This window comes from Arachis ipaensis, chromosome B06 (assembly GCF_000816755.2).
Source record: "Arachis ipaensis cultivar K30076 chromosome B06, Araip1.1, whole genome shotgun sequence".
NCBI classification, from domain to species: domain Eukaryota; kingdom Viridiplantae; phylum Streptophyta; class Magnoliopsida; order Fabales; family Fabaceae; genus Arachis; species Arachis ipaensis.
The window spans coordinates 3,949,021-3,960,088 of record NC_029790.2 but is presented as its reverse complement, the minus strand read 5'-3'; positions in this window follow the sequence as shown (position 1 = coordinate 3,960,088).

Below are 11,068 nucleotides of genomic sequence, written 5' to 3'. Positions count from 1 at the left end.
TGAAGCAAAATTCAAAATTTGTGGATCTTTTTGAATTTAGACTCGAAGTATCACTACCATTACATCCTATATATAAGTAATATCGTAATGAAAAAAAAATGTAGTAGAAAAAAAAGTGGTATAATTTTATTTAGGTTAACATTTTTGATTTTTAATAATAATAATAATAATAATTAACCAACAAATTTTTAATATTTTGTAAAGTTTGGAATTGAAGCAAAATTTGTGGATCTTTTTGAATTTAGACTCGAAGTATCACTACCATTACATCCTATATATAAGTAATATCGTAATGAAAAAAAAATGTAGTAGAAAAAAAAGTGGTATAATTTTATTTAGGTTAACATACATAAATTTTGATTTTGAGCATATAACTTTGTTTAAGTTAATAAATACATACATTTCAATTTTAAGTATATATATATGTATTCCAGCAAAATGTAGTAATGTAAAAAAAAGGTTTTAGAATAGAAAAGAATAAGAGAGATTTTGAGAAGAATTAAAGGAGAGAGATAATTTTATGAAGAAAAATAAAAAAATTATATAAGGACTAGTTTGACTAATTTTTAAAATTTGAGGGATGAAAATGACTTACGTTTGGACTTTCAAGGACTATTTTGACTAATAAAAAACTTTTTTATATGTCAAGTGACACGTGACATGCTACGTGTCACTGTCACGTTATCATGTCACATGGCACTTAATGTGACACGTCACCATCCAATTAATGGAAGGACTAATTTGACTAACAATTTATCTTTTAGGAACTAATTTGATTAAAAAAATCATTCAAAAACAAAAATAAAGATCGCATGATTTTTCAAGAACGAATTTGAACATTAACCCGTGAAACCACTATCCGATCAATCCCTAGTTGGCTAGTTTTGCTACCGTTTCTTAATTCTTCTGCAAATGTCGCACCTACATATGACCTGTCATATAGGCTGATGACTTTTATATAAAATTATTTTGTATTGATTTAGATTAGTGAAACTAACATTAATCAAAATCATTTTTTATGATTAATTATTTGAGATAATTTAATAAAATCTTCTTTTAACTTTTGTGAGTTCAAATTGACATATATTTCTTATAATTTTAGCCACAATTTTTAAAATATTGTTAAAATTATATCTTATATTTTTAGTACGGTTTGAATTTGGTCTAGACACTAATTCAAATTATTTAAAGTAATAGAAGTGGTATATCGATGAAAAAATTAAAATTAGTTTTAATTTTTTTTTGTGACAGTTTTAATTTGTTTACGAGTTAAAAATAATAATACAAGTCTATAAATATAAATATTATTAAAAGTATCAATATCCTTTAAAATTAAAAAATTGATAAAATGATAAAGTAACGAGTTAATTGAGTTAATGGTACACAAAAAATTCTAGGAGACAAAGAGGATGTACTCCATATTCAAGGAGATTGTTGAGCATTAGTGGAACTCTTATGGTTTGAAAAGGCTCTTTAAATAGTTGAGCGTTGGTTATAGCCTATAGGGTTCTTAGGAATTTGTTGCTATAGATTCTGATCTAAATGAAGAGATAATGGACGCATTTATATATTACTAAATGGAATTGATTTTTATATAAACAAAAGCATTAAAGTAGTAATTTATAACTTTGGATTAGTAGTTAAATTTTTTTTACACAAAGTGAAAAATTTTTGGATTAATTTTTATTTCTCACATGTTTAATTATAAATATATATATATTACGAATTGGTTGAGTAGGATTGAAACTCAACTCGCACATACCCAATCTGTACAAGAACCGATCCGCATTCAACCTAACTTGTAACTGATTGGATTGACAACTCTATTCGACAGAAAAGTATTATTTTTGTTATTCATATTTTTTTCATATGTGATTACAAGATTCTTACTCATATATAGACCAAGAGTACGCTAAGAATACGCTCGTTATGGAATAATATCCTAATAAATTACATTGATTTTTTTCTAATCCTCTTTGATATTTTCCTAATTTTATTTCTTAATTTTGTTCATTAATTATAATATTCTAATAATGCGTAGATTATAGTTGGAGCCTAATTTTGTAGACGACATGGATAATAATAGTCACATTCCTGTCGATCTTGGCCTTGATCTGTGGACACTTCTATATTTGGACAGAGATTACTATGTTTCTATCTCTCGGTTTCGATGTCGTTAAGACGATCTGGATGGTGCGTATCTGATTGATTACAAAGATGTCGTATAATTTTACAAATGAAGCTCCTCTTTCATTTACTTTTAAATGAATTAGTGTAGAACTCGTGCTTTGGGCAAGTTATGTACATAATCTATTTTATTATATTTATAAATTATTTACTTACAAAAAAGAGAAATTTTTAATTTTAATATTGAATTTATAATAGTGTTTTTAGTAACATGTAAACTTAAATAAATGGTTTATTAAAAATCATCTATATTAGTAGAAAAAACTCTAGCAGAAAAAGAGTACGTACTCCGTACTCAAGGAGAATGAGAGAAGGAGAGAGCCAGAAAGCCATCCAAGGTCTTTATCTGGGATGGTATCGCGAGGGTGACGGGTAAGCAGGGTGATTCTCGTCCACCGTCAGTTTTACTAAGGAGGCATTACAAGGAAGCCATTGTGATCAAGGTGCTAGATAAGTATTATGGCTACACGACTCTTATGCATAAGCTTCGCATAATATGGCGCATCAAATGAGGGTTTAATTTGTTGGATGTGGGGTTTGGGTATTTTTTGGTTAAATTTGATATTACTGCGGATCGTGAGAAAGTCATTCTTGGTGGCCCGTGGTTGATAGACAGTCATGTTGCAGTAAAGCCATGGGATGTGAATTTTAGGCCATGCGAAAAATTCTTCGAGACTTCCAATTTGGTGCTACCAGGAACAAGCAATGCTGTGAATTGCTTCTGCAATAGGGGTTCGGTGAAAGTAGACTTGGCCACTAAGCTTACAGAAAGAGAAAAATATGCCCGAACTTGTGTTCAAATTAATCTTGGGTTGCCTGTAATCAAATATATTATAGTGGAGGGTATGACTCATGAAGTGGAGTACGAGAGTTTACCGTTGATTTGTGCTACTTGTGCACGGTATGGGCATGATAAATCGTTGTGCATGGAGAAGGAGTCTTTGGAAGGAAATGGTGATTCTTTTGGTGATGAAAAAAATAATGAAGCCCCGACACTAGTGCCACACAACAATCATGAGATTCAAAAAGAGGCTGAATCGGAAGCTCGCGATTTGGGTGAGAATTCTCGTAATTTGGGTGGGAAATTAGGAGTTGTTAAAGGGAAGGATGTGGTTACAGAATCATTGGCTCCTCACGTTCCTGATGGTCAGGTTAATGAGGCATGCATGGATGATGGAGAGGGCTGGTAACAAGTGCTGCGTAAGAAAAAATTTACCATGGGCCAGCCGTCAAGTTTGAAGGACCAAGATAGAAAGCAGCACAAGTATGGTTCGAGAAGGGTTCCAAGGTCCAATTTTCATGGTGATGGAAGCAAATCAATTGACATTAGGATGGAGAAGCGAGAAAAACATGAAATTGCGCCATCCCCATCGCGCAGAACTCCTGCACGTCGTGGAATTTCTCTACGTAAGCGTCCGCGGTCTTCCTCCCTACAGAACTCGTCAGTTGATAAAAATGGTGGCGCAACGGAGGAAACCTTAGAAGATGGAAGCATGGCAGGTGCAATGTTAGGGGGTCCGAAGGTGGCAATTATTGAGGATCAGAGTGTGCCAGTACCGCAGGACAAACCACCTATTGAGGTTGGTGATTCTATTTAGAGTTTATGTTCTTGTTTATTCTGTCCCTATTATTTATGGATAGTTTAAATATGATTGTTTGGAATATTAGGGGTGCTTCTAATAAGTTAGTTCGGGTGCATTGTAAAGAACTTAGAAAATTTAGACCTGTTTTCTTTATTGTGGTTTAAACTCATTCCCCTTTTCAACATTTAAAATTGTTTTGGAAAAGGTTGGGGTATCACTCTGTTGGTATAGTAGAAGCAGAGGGGCATAAGGGGGGTATTTAGTTTCTATCCTCTATGAAGGGTGTTTGTTGTAAGTTCATTGATGCTTTTGATCAGGGTGTTACTGTTGAGGTTCAATTTGATAATTTAATTTGGAGGTGTAGTGGTATTTATAGTAGTCCTCAATTTAATAAAAGGGTTCTCCTTTGGGATTATCTTGTTGCACAATCCATGATTTTTCAAGGACCTTGAATTGTTCTTGGTGATTTTAATGAAGTCAAATTTTTTCATGAACTAAGGGCTGTCAATTTTCTCATCAAAGTGCAGACATGTTTGCTACTTCATTAGGGGATAGTGGTTTGTTTGATCTGAAGACTATTAGGAGGCGATTTTCTTGGTACTGGAGGGTGAAAAATTATGTTGACGTGGCAAAAAAGCTTGACCGAGTCTGTATAAATAGTAGTTGGTTATCTATCTTTCCAGAGGCTTATGCAAAAGTTTTAAATAGGCTTCAGTTTGATCATTGTCCTATTCTGGTGCGTTGCAAAGGTCGTCCTTAGCCTAAAGGGAATTGACCTTTTCGATTTGTTGCTGCTTGGGCTACTCATCTTGGGTATAGGGATATTGTGAATCAGTCATGGTGGTCTGGTAATAGAGGAATTCATGGAAAGCTTCATGGATATTGTGAATCAGTCATGGCGGTTTGGTAACATTTTTGTTAAGAAATGTGAATTAGAGCAGCATATTAATTATTTACAAAAGCGTTGGAAGTGGTGGATAGCATTTATTTGCGTCAGAAAGAGCAACAGTTGCTTGGTAATTATAATAATACTCTAGTGCAAGAAAAGCTCCTATGGTTCCAAAAGTCCAGAGAGCAGTGGGTAAGATTCGGGGATAGGAATACAAGATTCTTTCATATTCAAACTCTTGTGTGAATGAAGCATAATAATATTCATGGACTTTTTTCTCAAGGATGGAGTGTGGGAAACTGATCCAGAGGTTCTGAGTCAAGAAGCAGAGTCTTTCTATAAAAGCTTATTCTGTCATTTTGATGATGTTGATTTGGGTTGCCTTGGTGATGTGCCTCTTCCTTCTCTGAATGAAGAAGCTTGCAATAATCTTACGGCACCAGTTACTATGGAGGAAGTCAGAATAGTTGTTTTTCACATGAATTCTTTTAAAGCTCCGGGTCCTGATGAGTTTCAAGCTTTCTTCTTCAAAGAATATTGGGAGATCATTGGTCTTGATGTTTGGAAGATGGTTAAGCAGGCATTATCCGGTGTTACTCTTGATCCGAGAATGATGGAGCCTTTACTGGTTCTTATTCCAAAGATTGAATCACCGGTATCTATGAAAGATTTCAGGTCGATTAGTCTCTGTAATGTAATTTACAAGATCATCACGAAGGTCCTTGTTAATAGGCTCCTTCCTCATCTTGCGGAGATTACTGGCCCGCTTCAAGGAGGATTTATTCCGGGACGAAGAACTCCTAACAACATCATTATTGCTCAAGAAGTCCTCCACTTTATGAAGAAGACTAAATCAAAGAAAGGTACACTGACTTTTAAGATTGAGCTGGAGAAAGCTTATGACAGAGTTGACTAGAGGTTTTTAGCTCATACCCTTAAGAGCTTTGGTTTTCCTATTCCTACAATTAATTTGATTATGAATTGTGTCACTACTTCCTCCTTATCTATTCTTTGGAATGAGAATCGTTTGAATGACTTTACTCCTGGCTGAGGTCTTAGACAAGGAGACCCTATGTCACCCTATCTTTTTGTATTGTGTATGGAGCGATTGGCATGCTTTATTAGTCATCAGGTTGATTTGGGCTTGTGGGAGGCGGTTGCTATTTCTAGAGGGGGACCAAGAATATCCCACTTAATGTTTGCGAATAACTTGCTTATATTCTATAAAGCTACAAAGAGACAAGTGTAAAATGTGATGTTGGTTTTAGAGACTTTTTGCAAAGCATCTGGAATGAAAATTAATGTGGAGAAGTCTAAAGCGCTTTGCTCTAAGAATGTCTCTGCAACAAGGAAAGAGGTTTTCACTGGGGTATCCTCTATCAGATTTGTCCAGGACTTGGGCAAGTATCTTGGAGTTACCCTTAGCCATTCTAGGGTGACCTGTTCAGCTTTCAATGGTGTCTTGGATAAGATTCGGAGTAGACTAGCAAGTTGAAAAGGGAGTTTACTCAATCGGGCTGGTAGACTCTGCTTGGTTAATTCTGTTGCAACCGCCATTTCCATGTACCAGATGCAGGTCTCTATTTTTTCCAAAGGAATCATTAGTAAATTGGAGTCTATGATGGAGAATTTTCTTTGAAAAGGACAAGTTGATGGAAGAGGATTGAATCTTGTTAGTTGGAAGGTACTGGTTAGGGGTGTTCAAAACCGATTCAATCCGAACAAAATCGACCAACCGAACAAAAAAAATCCGATAATCGAACAAACCGAAAATTGAAAAAACCAAAAAAATGAGATTTTACAGTTTTTTACGGTTCGGTTCGGTTTTCGGTTCTGATAAGAAAAACCCGAACCGAACCATTTTTTTAAAAAACCTAAATTAAACAAACCCCCAAAGGCCCAAATGATAGCTGCAGCAACAACATAACCCTAACTTCTTTCTCCTTTGCCTCCAATCCTCTCAACTCTCAGCGCCTTTTGCCCTCTCCCTTCCTCGTCCTCCCTCTGCTCCGCGCCTCTGCCATTGCTGCCGGTGACTTACCTCCTGCGGCCCTGTTCTCTCTTCCTCCTCCTTCCTCGTAGCACCGCTCTCTCTCTGTCGTCCTCCCCGGCACGGCTCCACGCAGAACGTCATCGTCCTCCCCCAGCAGCACACCATTGTTCTCCACGAATCCACGAAGGCCGCAGCAACACGACGTCGTCCTTGTAGCGCCCCTCTCTCCGCCGTCCTCCCTGCACTCTGCGACTCTGTCTGCATTAGCAAATCATCAAGAATGGAGCATGAGTAAGGTTGGTTCTTTTACTTCTGATTCAGCCTCTTGCTATTTTTTGCTTCTTGATTTTCTCTGTTCTTCTATTAATTTTTTACTTTTTGGTTTAGTGTTCTCTCTTCTTCTACTTTTTGCTGGCTGCTGCTACTATTAACTATTTTTTTATTTTTTAATTGTTATTGAATTTAATTTGTTAATTAATCATTATTATTGCTGCTACTATTGTTAATTGTTATTGTTAATTGTCTATTCTTATTATTGCTGCTTGTAATTGATTTGAATCTGAATTTGTTAATCTGTTAATTAAAAAGTGGAGACTCCAAATGTGATTTTGGTGGTATTTGTGTGGTTTTAATGAATTGGTGTGATGAGGTTGATAATAAATAGTCGCTGTTATTGTAAAAATTTTCACTGGTGGAATAATCCTAATCTGTTTTTGAAACCTTCGAATAAAGGGTACAATGAACATAACAAGTCTTCTTGTGTTATTGGTCTGATGGCTGCTGCTATTTTTTGCTTTTAATTTGTTATTGATTTAATGATTTATTGTTATTCTGTTTTTGGTTTTGATTCACTATTGTGTTGATATTTAATGTTGTATCTGTGATATTTTTGCAGTTTGATCATAGTATGAGGGATAACATTGATGAAACTGAAGGTGGAATCGATGGACATGTAATGCTCCTCCAAACAAATCTGTAAATATAAGATCACCAACAAATTGATTGATTGAATTATTTTTTTCATTAATCTAGCTTTTTATTTGTTATGATTGTTCCTTGTTTTATAGAAGCTGTATCCATTCCTGATCCTAAAATTTTTTATATGTTTTATATGATTCTTCCTTTTCTTAATTTTGTATCATGATTTTTTATATGTTTTATATGATTCTTCCTTTTTTTAATTTTATATCATTATGATGAGCTATGTGTTCATATTCATTTTTTTAATTAATTAAAAAATCGAACAAACCGAACTAAACCAAACTGATTTTAATTGGTTTGGTTTGGTTCAGATGGTCTTGACAAAAAAATCGAACCAAACCGAACCGCAGCTTTAATAAACGATCGGATCGAATGACTTTTTCTTAAATAACTGAACCAAACCGCACCGCGAACACCCCTAGTACTGGTTACTCCAAAAAAATATGGAGGTTTGGGGATTAGAGATCCTTATTGTGTAAATATTGCTCTTCTTGGGAAGCTAGTTTGGACTTTTTTCCAGCAACCAAACAAGTTATGGGTCTAATTGTTAGATGCCAAATATCGATCATCTCTATATGACTGTTTTAGTTGTCCTAAGAACAAGGACTCTCCATTTAGAGGAGTCTTTTCAAGGCTTGAGAAGTGTTAAGGATGGATTTTCTTGGTGTATTGGAGATTTGAACCAGAATTTTTAGTTTTCTAGCTGGAGGAGAGAAGGACGGTTATCTAATGAGATGGATTATGTCCATATTTCTTATTCGAATCTCCGGATATAGGATATTTGGTCGGTTGATAGGTGACATTTGGATACTCTTTATTCTCCTTTATCTCAAAATATGAAAGGTACTATTCTCTCTTACAATTCAGATGTGCAAGCAGGCCCGGAAGTGGGTTGATATTGGTTTGGATCTGCTGCCAAAGTCTATGACTCACGCAATGGTTACTTGTGGTTGTTTAAGCAACTATTTGATTGGGAGGAGTGGGAGAATTGGCTTTGGCTCTGTCTTTGGCGTCAGCTTGTTCCAGAAAAGCACAAGTTTTTGGCTTGGTTGTGTCTTAAAGAGGCTCTTCCTACTGCAAGTTTTTGCTTTAGAAGAAGGATGTCGACATCGGATAGGTGCCCAAGATGTCTTTCTAGCCAGAAATCGGTTTTACATTGTATTCGGGATTGTCCAAAAGCTCAACTTGTATGGCATAGGTTGGATATTTCTTGTCATCCTTTGGATTTGAAGAACTGGTTATTGTATCATAGCAGAGAGCATCCGTTCAAGTTCTTTTCGGGACTTTAGTGGATATGGCGAGCAAGGAATAATGACATCTTTAATCCTCATGAAACTTGACCTCCGAAAAAAGTGATTTGTCTGGCATTAACTTCAGAAAAAGAGTTTAGAAATATTTTTGAATTACAACGTATGTCCCTTCCCTCTACTCTAAATGGTTTTTGGAATCCCCCATCCCTTGGTACTTTTAAGATTCATTGTGATGCTAGTTATCTTGGTTCGGGTGATAGTGTTGGTTTTGCTTGTGTTATTAGAGATTGTAATGGGAGTTGGCAAAATGGGGTGTTTGGGAATGATTGAGAGTAATAATATTCTTCAAGAGAAATTGTTTGCTATTTGGAGAGGATATCTCTTAGCTTGGGATGTGGGTCAACGAGATGTTATTTGTGAGACGGATTGTGTGGAAGCATTTAATCTTGTTACTAATCACCAAGATGGTTTTGGGTTTATTGATCAATTGGTGCTCAAAATAAGAGATATCATGCATTGGAATTGGCGTGTTGACTTTCGTTTGATTATGAGAGATGCAAACACGGTGGTAGATACTATGGCAAAGATGGCGATAAAGTTACAACTTTCTCATGTGGAGCTTCCTTCACCTTGGGAGGAGTTTAAGAGTAGTCTTAAACAGAACTATCCTTCTATTTGAGCAGTTCCTTTGTTTTGCTTGTTTTGTTTTTCTTTGTTTAGTTTATTTCAGTCACAAAAAAAAAATTGGGTTAATGGCCAAATTGATCTCCAAAAGATTGTTCGATTGTCATTTTTATTTTCGAATAATTTTTTTAATCAAATTAGTCCCTTAAAAATTTAACATCAATCTCATTTGTCCTTCTGCTAAATATTTAACCCATTTCATTAACGATTTTTCATGTGTAGCATTAAGTGACTCAGCGTGATAAATATGATGTCTTTTTGTTGTTTAGGACATTTTGATTAAAAAAAAAACAATGCCATTTCCTATTTTCTTTTATCTCCCCATTACTCATCGGTGACGTCGCGACTACACTTAGTCGTCTTGGTATCTAGGGTACCGTTGCACCGTTGTGATCTTCTCTTTTCACTCAAAAGAAACAAAAAGTTACCAAACACAAAGAGAAGACGAAGAAGCTCCGATCACCGGAAGCGTGGAGGAAGCAATTATCGACAACGCTGCATGGAGTCTGACTGTTCTTGTTGGTCTGGGTCTCTAGGCCACCATTGTGTCGCCGTGATATGCATTGTCTTTGGGTGAAAGGTACGAACCCTTACTGTCCCAATTTTTTTTCTTTTTTTCTGGTCTGAATGTGTAGTTGTTGGGGATTAGGGTTGAATGTTGGTTGGTTTTCGAATAGGATTTTTGTGCTGGAGATAGTTGCAGCTAGGATTTTGCAAGGTTTTGCATTTTTTTTTTTTGGTTGAAAAATTTAGATGCTCTATCTTGACATGACTGAATGCAATTTTAAAAGGATAGATGAAGTTGTTGTTTTGTTTAGTTCATCTAAAGGGAAGGGTTTGTTGAGATGGTGTTTTTTGTAGATTAAGACAGTGATTGGGGTTTTGGGGTTTTAGGGTTTTGCTGCTGAATTATAAATAAATTGTTACATAAATAAAAGTAACGAAAAACAAAGTACATTGTATAATTGACTGTTATCGTCATTTTTTATTTGTAAATGAAAGATTATCCGATGACATTTATTTTTCATTATGATAGTTCAAAAATGGTGATAGCAGATAAAAAATTTATGAATCAGACAATACAGAGGTATTAATGTATGGGGTTGGGGGATATTTTGTACCACTGTAACACCACTCAACAAGATGGGTTGTTAATGTCTCTGTAGATTTTAGGATTAGGGTTTATACAAATGGGACTAGGGACTATTTTGACGTAATATAGTAAATATATCTTATTAGTTTCCATCTGGACACATGCACAGCTGTCAACATACGTGTCGATTAACACTTCACGTGTACAATCGTTAACAAAAATTGTTAGTCCAGAAATGAAAGGGCAAACGAGATTGATGTTAAATCTTTAAGAATATAATTTGATTAAAAAATTATTTGGAGACAAAAATGACGATAGAAAAATCTTTCAGTGACCAATTTAATCATTAATTCTGAGTTAATCACTCTTAAATTAAGATAATAAAAAATATATTTTATGAAAGTTACA